General features: G+C 40.1%; 1 protein-coding gene across 1 annotated transcript in view; it reads right to left on the reverse strand.

Moving 5' to 3' along the window:
• The window catches only part of LOC143362480 (hydroxylysine kinase), a 187,193-nt gene that overhangs the window by 128,617 nt on the left and 47,924 nt on the right, over nucleotides 1-10,652 (reverse strand). The window lies entirely within an intron of this gene.

A 10,652-nucleotide genomic window follows, 5' to 3' on the forward strand; every position in this document is an offset into this window, starting at 1 on the left:
CCCCGCCTAACTTTAAAATCGTGCAACTATGCGTAAGACCCGTCGAATGTTATTCGATTCTTTGCATGTATGTCATTAAATTTTGTTACGATCATCATCATTGCCGATGCCTTTTTTTGTTTCGGTGGTGAAAATGAGAAGTACAACTAGCTAGGTTACAAAGGCAGCAACTAAATTCCAGCGATGTTTAGGATTCGTGTCTCCGTGCATAGGACGAAGGAGGAAGGTTGAACCAATGTTTAAAGGACTTGTCCAATGTCTAAGTAGAGAAGTCCGATCGAGATTGGTGGAGGTTCCGCAACTACTCTTCAAGTAGAGGACCTCACAGCATATGGCCGCGTGACATCATCTCTGGCAGTATAGCCAGCGTTACTAGGCTTCGGTCTATACTCAAAGCGGCCATCTTGTGGAGTGTATACTCGCCAGTTGGAGTACCGTTTTGAGCGAAGGGGCGCATCTGTCCTGGCGTTACGACGTCCAGGCAGGTGGATGGTGTCATAGCGCGTCTGGATCCGGGGTGGATTCTGTGGGCTTGGAAACCCAGCCGCTAGCTGTCTCGTTTCGCCTCTACTTTATTAAATATAAATTAATTTCATCCATTGCACTGTTGGTAATGTTGCTCGGCACAAGATGCATATGTACCCGCTTTTTGGGCGCATTCGTTTCCTAATTGCTGCCGTTGGTGGTACCCCGATGTCAGCTGCAACCTGCAAGCAGTTCGGAGTTGTTTTCTGTTGTATCTTGTCCCAACTGGACACGACCAAATAACGGGCCCGGTTTGATCGTGTCCGACCACAGGAGTCACTGAAAACCTCTCCTTTCAGCGCGGCAGACCGCGATTTCCGTACATCTCTGCCGAGCCCAACGTGCATTCATTTTTTCTTGATGCGCATGTCCGTCAACCTTTCTTTAGTATTAGACTGTAGATTTTATGCAATTGTGAAATAATTGGGTAGATTAAATTCCAATCAGTAGGAAGATAAAAATAATTGAAAAATGTCAATATATTACAATTAATAGAGAAAGAACGAAGTACATAAATGGTTACTATTCCATGTTATTCATACAAAAATTATTTTGCATAAAGATCCACAGTCTATACATTCTTTGTAGACATACAGTGCATCGCGATAAGCATTGCCATATTCAGAAGTTTCGTTAGTTCCCTTATTTCATTGAATTCTTCCATGATAAAGGTATATACTAGTGCATGCGCTACTCTCAATGCACAGTTTTATTTTATGTGGATCTTTCTTTTGTTGTCGGCATAGTCGGCCATATTATGTCAATCTTCGACAACAACACTATTCCTTCGAATCTTCTGCCTTCATCACGTTGTAATGCAAAGATCGTGAATTAAAGATATGGATTTCTATCTCGTTTTGTAATTACTTGAAATTTCTCAATTCCTTGTAATTTGTAAGCGAGGTAGAAGTTGTGGTCTTTCCTACATGACACGTATTATTTCGTGCTGGAGCTCATTTCTTGAATGTTTATACATTCAGTATCCAAGTTCTAGAAAATCTTCAGTGCACGACATCCCTCGATGCACGATTCCCATTACAATTTCTTCGTTCTGTTGTTGTCGGCTTTGTGGACCATATTAGGTCCATTTTCGACAGCAACCCCATTCCTTTAGATCTTCTACCTTCATCACGTTGTAATGCAAAGATCGTGAATTAAAGATATGGATATCCATCTCGTTTTGTAATTACTTGAAATTTCTCAATTCCTTGTAATTTGTAAGCGAGGTGGAAGTTGTGGTCTTTCCTACATGACACGTATTCCTTTGTGCTGAAGCTCACTTCTTGAATGTTTAGACATTCAGTATCCAAGTTTTGGAAAATCTACAGTGCACGACATCCCTCGATGCACGATTCACATTACAATTTCTTCCTTCTGTTGTTGTCGGCTTTGTGGACCATATTAGGTTCATTTTCGACAGCAACACCATTCCTTTAGATCTTCTACCTTCATCACGTTGTAATGCAAAGATCATGAATTAAAGATATGGATATCCATCTCGTTTTGTAATTACTTGAAATTTCTCAATTCCTTGTAATTTGTAAGCGAGGTGGAAGTTGTGGTCTTTCCTACATGACACGTATTATTTCGTGCTGGAGCTCATTTCTTGAATGTTTATACATTCAGTATCCAAGTTCTAGAAAATCTTCAGTGCACGACATCCCTCGATGCACGATTCCCATTACAATTTCTTCCTTCTGTTGTTGTCGGCTTTGTGGACCTTATTAGGTTCATTTTCGACAGCAACACCATTCCTTTAGATCTTCTATCTTCATCACGTTGTAATGCAAAGATCATGAATTAAAGATATGGATATCCATCTCGTTTTGTAATTACTTGAAATTTCTCAATTCCTTGTAATTTGTAAGCGAGGTGGAAGTTGTGGTCTTTCCTACATGACACGTATTATTTCGTGCTGGAGCTCATTTCTTGAATGTTTATACATTCAGTATCCAAGTTCTAGAAAATCTTCAGTGCACGACATCCCTCGATGCACGATTCCCATTACAATTTCTTCGTTCTGTTGTTGTCGGCTTTGTGGACCATATTAGGTTCATTTTCGACAGCAACCCCATTCCTTTAGATCTTCTACCTTCATCACGTTGTAATGCAAAGATCGTGAATTAAAGATATGGATATCCATCTCGTTTTGTAATTACTTGAAATTTCTCAATTCCTTGTAATTTGTAAGCGAGGTGGAAGTTGTGGTCTTTCCTACATGACACGTATTCCTTTGTGCTGAAGCTCACTTCTTGAATGTTTAGACATTCAGTATCCAAGTTTTGGAAAATCTACAGTGCACGACATCCCTCGATGCACGATTCACATTACAATTTCTTCCTTCTGTTGTTGTCGGCTTTGTGGACCATATTAGGTTCATTTTCGACAGCAACACCATTCCTTTAGATCTTCTACCTTCATCACGTTGTAATGCAAAGATCATGAATTAAAGATATGGATATCCATCTCGTTTTGTAATTACTTGAAATTTCTCAATTCCTTGTAATTTGTAAGCGAGGTGGAAGTTGTGGTCTTTCCTACATGACACGTATTATTTCGTGCTGGAGCTCATTTCTTGAATGTTTATACATTCAGTATCCAAGTTCTAGAAAATCTTCAGTGCACGACATCCCTCGATGCACGATTCCCATTACAATTTCTTCGTTCTGTAGTTGTCGGCTTTGTGGACCATATTAGGTTCATTTTCGACAGCAACCCCATTCCTTTAGATCTTCTACCTTCATCACGTTGTAATGCAAAGATCGTGAATTAAAGATATAGATATCCATCTCGTTTTGTAATTACTTGAAATTTCTCAATTCCTTGTAATTTGTAAGCGAGGTGGAAGTTGTGGTCTTTCCTACATGACACGTATTATTTCGTGCTGAAGCTCACTGCTTGAATGTGGGTACATTCAATATTCAATTGTTTGGAGTGCATGACCTTCCCTTCATGCATGATACCATTCTACTTTCTTTTTTTCACTATTGGTGAACGTTTAATTACGGTTATTATTCCCATGTTAGGATCCAACGAAGTTTTAGAGGTCGTCTAATCATGTTACATTACGAACAAGAACTTCGTACTGAGGTGCATAGGGTTTGTGATTTTGTTACGTTGGTGATAATCAGTTTTGTCCTTCCTCTACTGTGTGGTTTTGTTTCATTTGCGGATGTACTGTATGCGCCAATCAGTTAAACGTTATTGTAACACGGACGTTCACGAATTATGTATATTTGATTCAACGAGAAAACTTAGTTAGGTAATAGTGTAATAGTATCTTCTCATTCATTGTACACATTAGTAGCAAACAAAGAAAGTATTGGGACTTTACTACTTCTCTAAATCTTCGTTTTGGGTGTTCTCTGTTATCTGCTACATTTATTTCGCACAGATCTCCTATTCTTGGGTGATTTTTAGTGCACGATCTTCCCTCGATGCACGATGCATATTACAATTCCTTCCTTCTGTTGTTGTCGGCTTTGTGAACCATATTAGGTTCATTTTTGACAATGACACTATTCCTTTAGATCTTCTACCTTCATCACGTTGTAATGCAAAGATCGTGAATTAAAGATATGGATTTCCGTCTCGTTTTGTAATTACTTGAAATTTCTCAATTCCTTGTAATTTGTAAGCGAGGTGGAGGTTGTGGTCTTTCCTACATGACACGTATTACCGCGTGCTGAAGCTCACTTCTTGAATGTTTAGACATTCAGTATCCAAGTTCTGAATAATCTTCAGTGCACGACATTCCTCGATGCACGATTCATATTACAATTTCTTCCTTCTGTTGTTGTCGGCTTTGTGGACCTTATTAGGTTCATTTTCGGCAATGACACTATTCCTTTAGATCTTCTACCTTCATCACGTTGTAATGCAAAGATCGTGAATTAAAGATATGGATATCCATCTCGTTTTGTAATTACTTGAAATTCCTTAATTCCTTGTAATTTGTAAGCGAGGTGGAAGTTGTGGTCTTTCCTACATGACACGTATTATTTCGTGCTGGAGCTCATTTCTTGAATGTTTATACATTCAGTATCCAAGTTCTAGAAAATCTTCAGTGCACGACATCCCTCGATGCACGATTCCCATTACAATTTCTTCGTTCTGTTGTTGTCGGCTTTGTGGACCATATTAGGTTCATTTTCGACAGCAACACCATTCCTTTAGATCTTCTACCTTCATCACGTTGTAATGCAAAGATCGTGAATTAAAGATATGGATATCCATCTCGTTTTGTAATTACTTGAAATTCCTTAATTCCTTGTAATTTGTAAGCGAGGTGGAAGTTGTGGTCTTTCCTACATGACACGTATTATTTCGTGCTGAAGCTCACTTCTGGAATGTTCGTACATTCAGTATCCAAGTTCTTGAAAATCTTCAGTGCACGACATCCCTCGATGCACGATTCACATTACAATTTCTTCGTTCTGTCGTTGTCGGCTTTGTGGACCTTATTAGGTTCATTTTCGGCAATGACACTATTCTTTTAGATCTTCTATCTTCATCACGTTGTAATGCAAAGATCGTGAATTAAAGATATGGATATCCATCTCGTTTTGTAATTACTTGAAATTCCTTAATTCCTTGTAATTTGTAAGCGAGGTGGAAGTTGTGGTCTTTCCTACATGACACGTATTATTTCGTGCTGGAGCTCATTTCTTGAATGTTTATACATTCAGTATCCAAGTTCTAGAAAATCTTCAGTGCACGACATCCCTCGATGCACGATTCCCATTACAATTTCTTCGTTCTGTTGTTGTCGGCTTTGTGGACCATATTAGGTTCATTTTCGACAGCAACACCATTCCTTTAGATCTTCTACCTTCATCACGTTGTAATGCAAAGATCGTGAATTAAAGATATGGATATCCATCTCGTTTTGTAATTACTTGAAATTCCTTAATTCCTTGTAATTTGTAAGCGAGGTGGAAGTTGTGGTCTTTCCTACATGACACGTATTATTTCGTGCTGAAGCTCACTTCTGGAATGTTCGTACATTCAGTATCCAAGTTCTTGAAAATCTTCAGTGCACGACATCCCTCGATGCACGATTCACATTACAATTTCTTCGTTCTGTCGTTGTCGGCTTTGTGGACCTTATTAGGTTCATTTTCGGCAATGACACTATTCTTTTAGATCTTCTATCTTCATCACGTTGTAATGCAAAGATCGTGAATTAAAGATATGGATATCCATCTCGTTTTGTAATTACTTGAAATTCCTTAATTCCTTGTAATTTGTAAGCGAGGTGGAAGTTGTGGTCTTTCCTACATGACACGTATTATTTCGTGCTGGAGCTCATTTCTTGAATGTTTATACATTCAGTATCCAAGTTCTAGAAAATCTTCAGTGCACGACATCCCTCGATGCACGATTCACATTACAATTTCTTCATTCTGTTGTTGTCGGCTTTGTGGACCATATTAGGTTCATTTTCGACAGCAACACTATTCCTTTAGATCTTCTACCTTCATCACGTTGTAATGCAAAGATCGTGAATTAAAGATATGGATATCCATCTCGTTTTGTAATTACTTGAAATTTCTCAATTCCTTGTAATTTGTAAGCGAGGTGGAAGTTGTGGTCTTTCCTACATGACACGTATTATTTCGTGCTGAAGCTCACTTCTTAAATGTTTGGATATAAAGTATCCAATTTTTATGGATCATCTCTATAATGTGTGACCTCCCCTTCACGCATGATGCTATTCGACACTTTTGCATCCACTACTGGTGGTTATTGAATTACGGTTGTTGTTTCCACGTTAGGACCCAACGAAGTTTTAGAGATAGTCTAATCAAGTTTTATTACAATCAAGAATTTCGTACTGGGGTGCATAGGGCCGATTTTTTTGTCTCGTTGGTGATAATATTTATATTCTCCCCCGCCTAACTTTAAAATCGTGCAACTATGTGTAAGGCCCGTCGAACATTCTTTGACTCATTGCATGTCTGTAATTAAGTGTTTTCGCTATCGGCATCATTCTCGTTCTGGGGTGTGTCGGGCCGATTTTTTTGTTTCGTTGGTGATAATATTTATATTTTCCCCCGCCTAACTTTAAAATCGTGCAACGATGCGTAAGTCCCGTCGGATGATGTTCGATTGCCAATGTGAATGTTATGAGTGTTTACCCAATATTTTCTTAATTTACTTTATGAACATGAGTGTGGGAGATCGACGTATAAGAGAGTTGGGCGATCTTTTAAGCAGAGATCCGAAGTGAGTCACGGTGGAGGTCTACAAGTCTAAGACACTACTCTTCTAGTAGAGACCTCGCAGCACATGGTCGCGAAGCACCATCTCTGGGTAATAAAGCCAGCGCTACTAGGCTGCGGTCTATACTCAAAGCGGCCAGCTCGTGGAGTGTATACTCGCCAGTTGGAATAACGTTTTGAGCGAAGGGGCGCATCTGTCCTGGCGTTACGACGTCCAGGCAGGTGGATGGTGTCATAGCGTTAAGGTCCATAGCAGACTCTTTGGGCTTGACTACCCCAACCGCTAGCCGCCTCAATTTCGCCTCTGCTTTACCGAAGCTAATGGAGATTGAAATCTCTACTTGAAATTAAGATTGAAATCTCTACTTGAAATTAAGATTGAAATCCCTACATGGAATTGAAATACATATTTCTCATTAAAATAGAGCTTAGTTTTTCCGCTTCTATTGCCCAACTTTCTTTATAAACGTCGTTTTGAAAACAAGGGTTGTAAGCCTACCATGATTCACCGTAGAACAAGGACCCCCTTCTAGGCGTTGGCCACAATTTTTGTAAGTGTATTGTATTTAATTGTTCAATTTAAGAGACGAATTGAATATTATAATTATGGGTCTGTTGTTTCAGCTATTTAGCTATATTAAGCATTCACCGAGAATGTAACGCCGTGGGATAATTTTGCACATAATACGCCGTGGGATAAGCTCGAACGCAGTTGACAAATATTTTTCGTAAGTACTTGAATTACTTCATCATTGAATGACTGAATTCATTATTCCAGTTCTTAGTTCGTTCAAATAGACATTTAGCTAATTTGAACACTTGAAAATGATTAAAATGATTACACATTATGAATCGTCTCTTATTGGAATAATGCAGTTCATTTATTTTATTAATCTTGTTCGATGTAAAGTTCCAGGCAGTGTATCATAAGTTCTATTCTTTAGTTACAGGTATCGTCATTGCACGATAGTTTTGGCACCCACTTAGAAGGATGATTCTACACAAGAAGATTTTCCCCGTTATTATGACAGCCTTGCCTGCATCATCCCCTATCGCATATTACAATAGCAATTCCAGGATTAGGATCGCGGTACGCAAACTGGCAATCGGTGTGCCCTATTCCCCCACGCGTGTATCGTCAACTCGATGAATGAAATCGGTCTCCGCATATGACCTTCGCGTTCGCGGATCGCAAACTGGCAATCGGTGTGCCCTATTCCCCCACGCGAATATCGTCAACTCGATGAATGAAATCGGTCTCCGTACATGGCCGTCGCGTTCGCGGATCGCAAACTGGCAATCGGTGTGCCCTATTCCCCCACGCGAATATCGACAACTCGAAGAATGAAATTGGTCTCCGCATATGACCGTCGCGTTCGCGGATCGCAAACTGGCAATCGGTGTGCCCTAGTCCCCCCACGCGTATCACGATGAGAATTCATAGATTAGATTTAGTTTATTGACTATAAGAGTCGCGACTGCGTATCGGATAGTGGCAAACGGTATGCCAAATTGTCCCCCACTCGTATATTGATAAGAACTCGATTAGGATTGGTCACCGCATATGACCGTCGCGTTCGCGGATCGCAAACTGGCAATCGGTGTGCCCTATTCCCCCACGCGAATATCGACAACTCGAAGAATGAAATCGGTCTCCGTACATGACCGTCGCGTTCGCGGATCGCAAACTGGCAATCGGTGTGTCCTATTCCCCCACGCGAATATCGACAACTCGAAGAATGAAATCGGTCTCCGTACATGGCCGTCGCGTTCGCGGATCGCAAACTGGCAATCGGTGTGCCCTATTCCCCCACGCGAATATCGACAACTCGAAGAATGAAATCGGTCTCCGTACATGACCGTCGCGTTCGCGGATCGCAAACTGGCAATCGGTGTGTCCTATTCCCCCACGCGAATATCGACAACTCGAAGAATGAAATCGGTCTCCGTACATGGCCGTCGCGTTCGCGGATCGCAAACTGGCAATCGGTGTGCCCTATTCCCCCACGCGAATATCGACAACTCGAAGAATGAAATCGGTCTCCGTACATGACCGTCGCGTTCGCGGATCGCAAACTGGCAATCGGTGTGCCCTATTCCCCCACGCGAATATCGACAACTCGAAGAATGAAATCGGTCTCCGTACATGACCGTCGCGTTCGCGGATCGCAAACTGGCAATCGGTGTGCCTTGCTCCCCCACGCGTATATCGACAGCTCGAAGAATGAAATCGGTCTCCGTACATGACCGTCGCGTCTGCGGATCGCAAACTGGCAATCGGTGTGCCGTGTTCCCCCACGCGTTATCGATATCTCGAAAAATCATAAAGGTCACTACATATGACCGTCACGCTCGCGCATTATAGTCCCCATCGCGTATGAAGATCAGTATTCGAAAATTCGGATTGATTTAATGAATATATCATTTCTTGGCTTCTTATATTGTCTAGGATGTTTCTGAACGTCCTGTTCAGAAGTTGTAATTTAATGATTATCATCGGTACTTACAGAATTAATACATCTTATAACTTATGACATTAACATTGATTTTGGTACTGACGCAGTCTTTGTTTCATTTCTTTGAGCTGCATATTGATTTGATATTTCTGTTCCAGAATATAACTGAGATAAGTAGGCTAGAAAAGAAGAAGAATCGTCGTCGGTAACGTAATGGTGAAATCTATTCAGGTTGAATTGTGATTAACCAATACTTTCTTTTGTAGATGGCTTCGTGGGTCCCATTGTGTCTCACGTCAAATTTCGAAGTATTTTAGGACTTCGATATCTACTTGGGCGGGATATCATTATGTTAGGTAGGAAATTGAAGGGGATAATCATTTATGGATTAATGATGGATCAAAAAATGGCCAAATATTGAAACTTTAGGTAAGATAATATTTAGCATAGGTAGGAAGAACGAATTAATCGTACACGAACGAACGAGTAATGGAAACAAGAAAAAGGTACCTAAGTAATCATAATCATACGATAATCATTTGTGGATTACTAATGGATAAAAAATTGGCCAAATATTGAAACGTTAGGTAGGATATTATTTATCATAGGTAAGAAGAACGATATAATCGTATACGAACAAATGAGTAATAAAAACAAGATAAAGGTACCTAAGTAATCATAATCATAAGATAATCATTTGTGGATTACTAATGGATAAAAAATTGGCCAAATATTGAAACGTTAGGTAGGATATTATTTATCATAGGTAGGAAGAATGATATAATCGTATACGAACAAATGAGTAATAAAAACAAGATAAAGGTACCTAAATGATAAAACGAAAGCTACCATGGTAAGCAACCAAATTAAAAGTAGATGAATAAGTAAACGAAAAGTAGGCGATACACCCCTAGGTGGGTGTGTATTACAGACAAGTAGAATTTTAAGTCCGGTGCGGTTTCAAGACACCTCTAGGTAGGTGCGAATTCGAAACCAACCAAATCTTAAGTCACATCTAGGTAGGCGTTATTTAGGCACTAATTAGTGCCCCTAATTGCGTGCGTAGATGAAGAAAGAAAAGCCATCGAATATCTTCCACCGAGGGAACTCACGCTATCATAGCCGGCTGAGTTAATTCTTTTTCTTTTTGCTTTCTAACTTCACTAAATTATAGGTAATCACCGGCTATGGACGTGTCACATCATGTAGGTCAACGCCAGATTTGGAAATCGATGTAAAAGGAGGTCCGATGAGATTTATAGTTTAAACTAATTTTTTTCAGTAGTAATAGTTCTCATCTGGCCTTCTTCGGGTCTCGTGACAGCCAACCTCCACGTGGTGAGACCCGGGCAATCGGTGTAATCTTCGATTCCGAAAATCGTACCAACGAAGATCACAGCGAGCTAATGGCTGAGAAGTTGTTAAATTTAAATATAATTTCAAGGAG

Source organism: Halictus rubicundus, chromosome 17 (assembly GCF_050948215.1).
Source record: "Halictus rubicundus isolate RS-2024b chromosome 17, iyHalRubi1_principal, whole genome shotgun sequence".
Classification (NCBI taxonomy): Eukaryota; Metazoa; Arthropoda; class Insecta; order Hymenoptera; family Halictidae; genus Halictus; species Halictus rubicundus.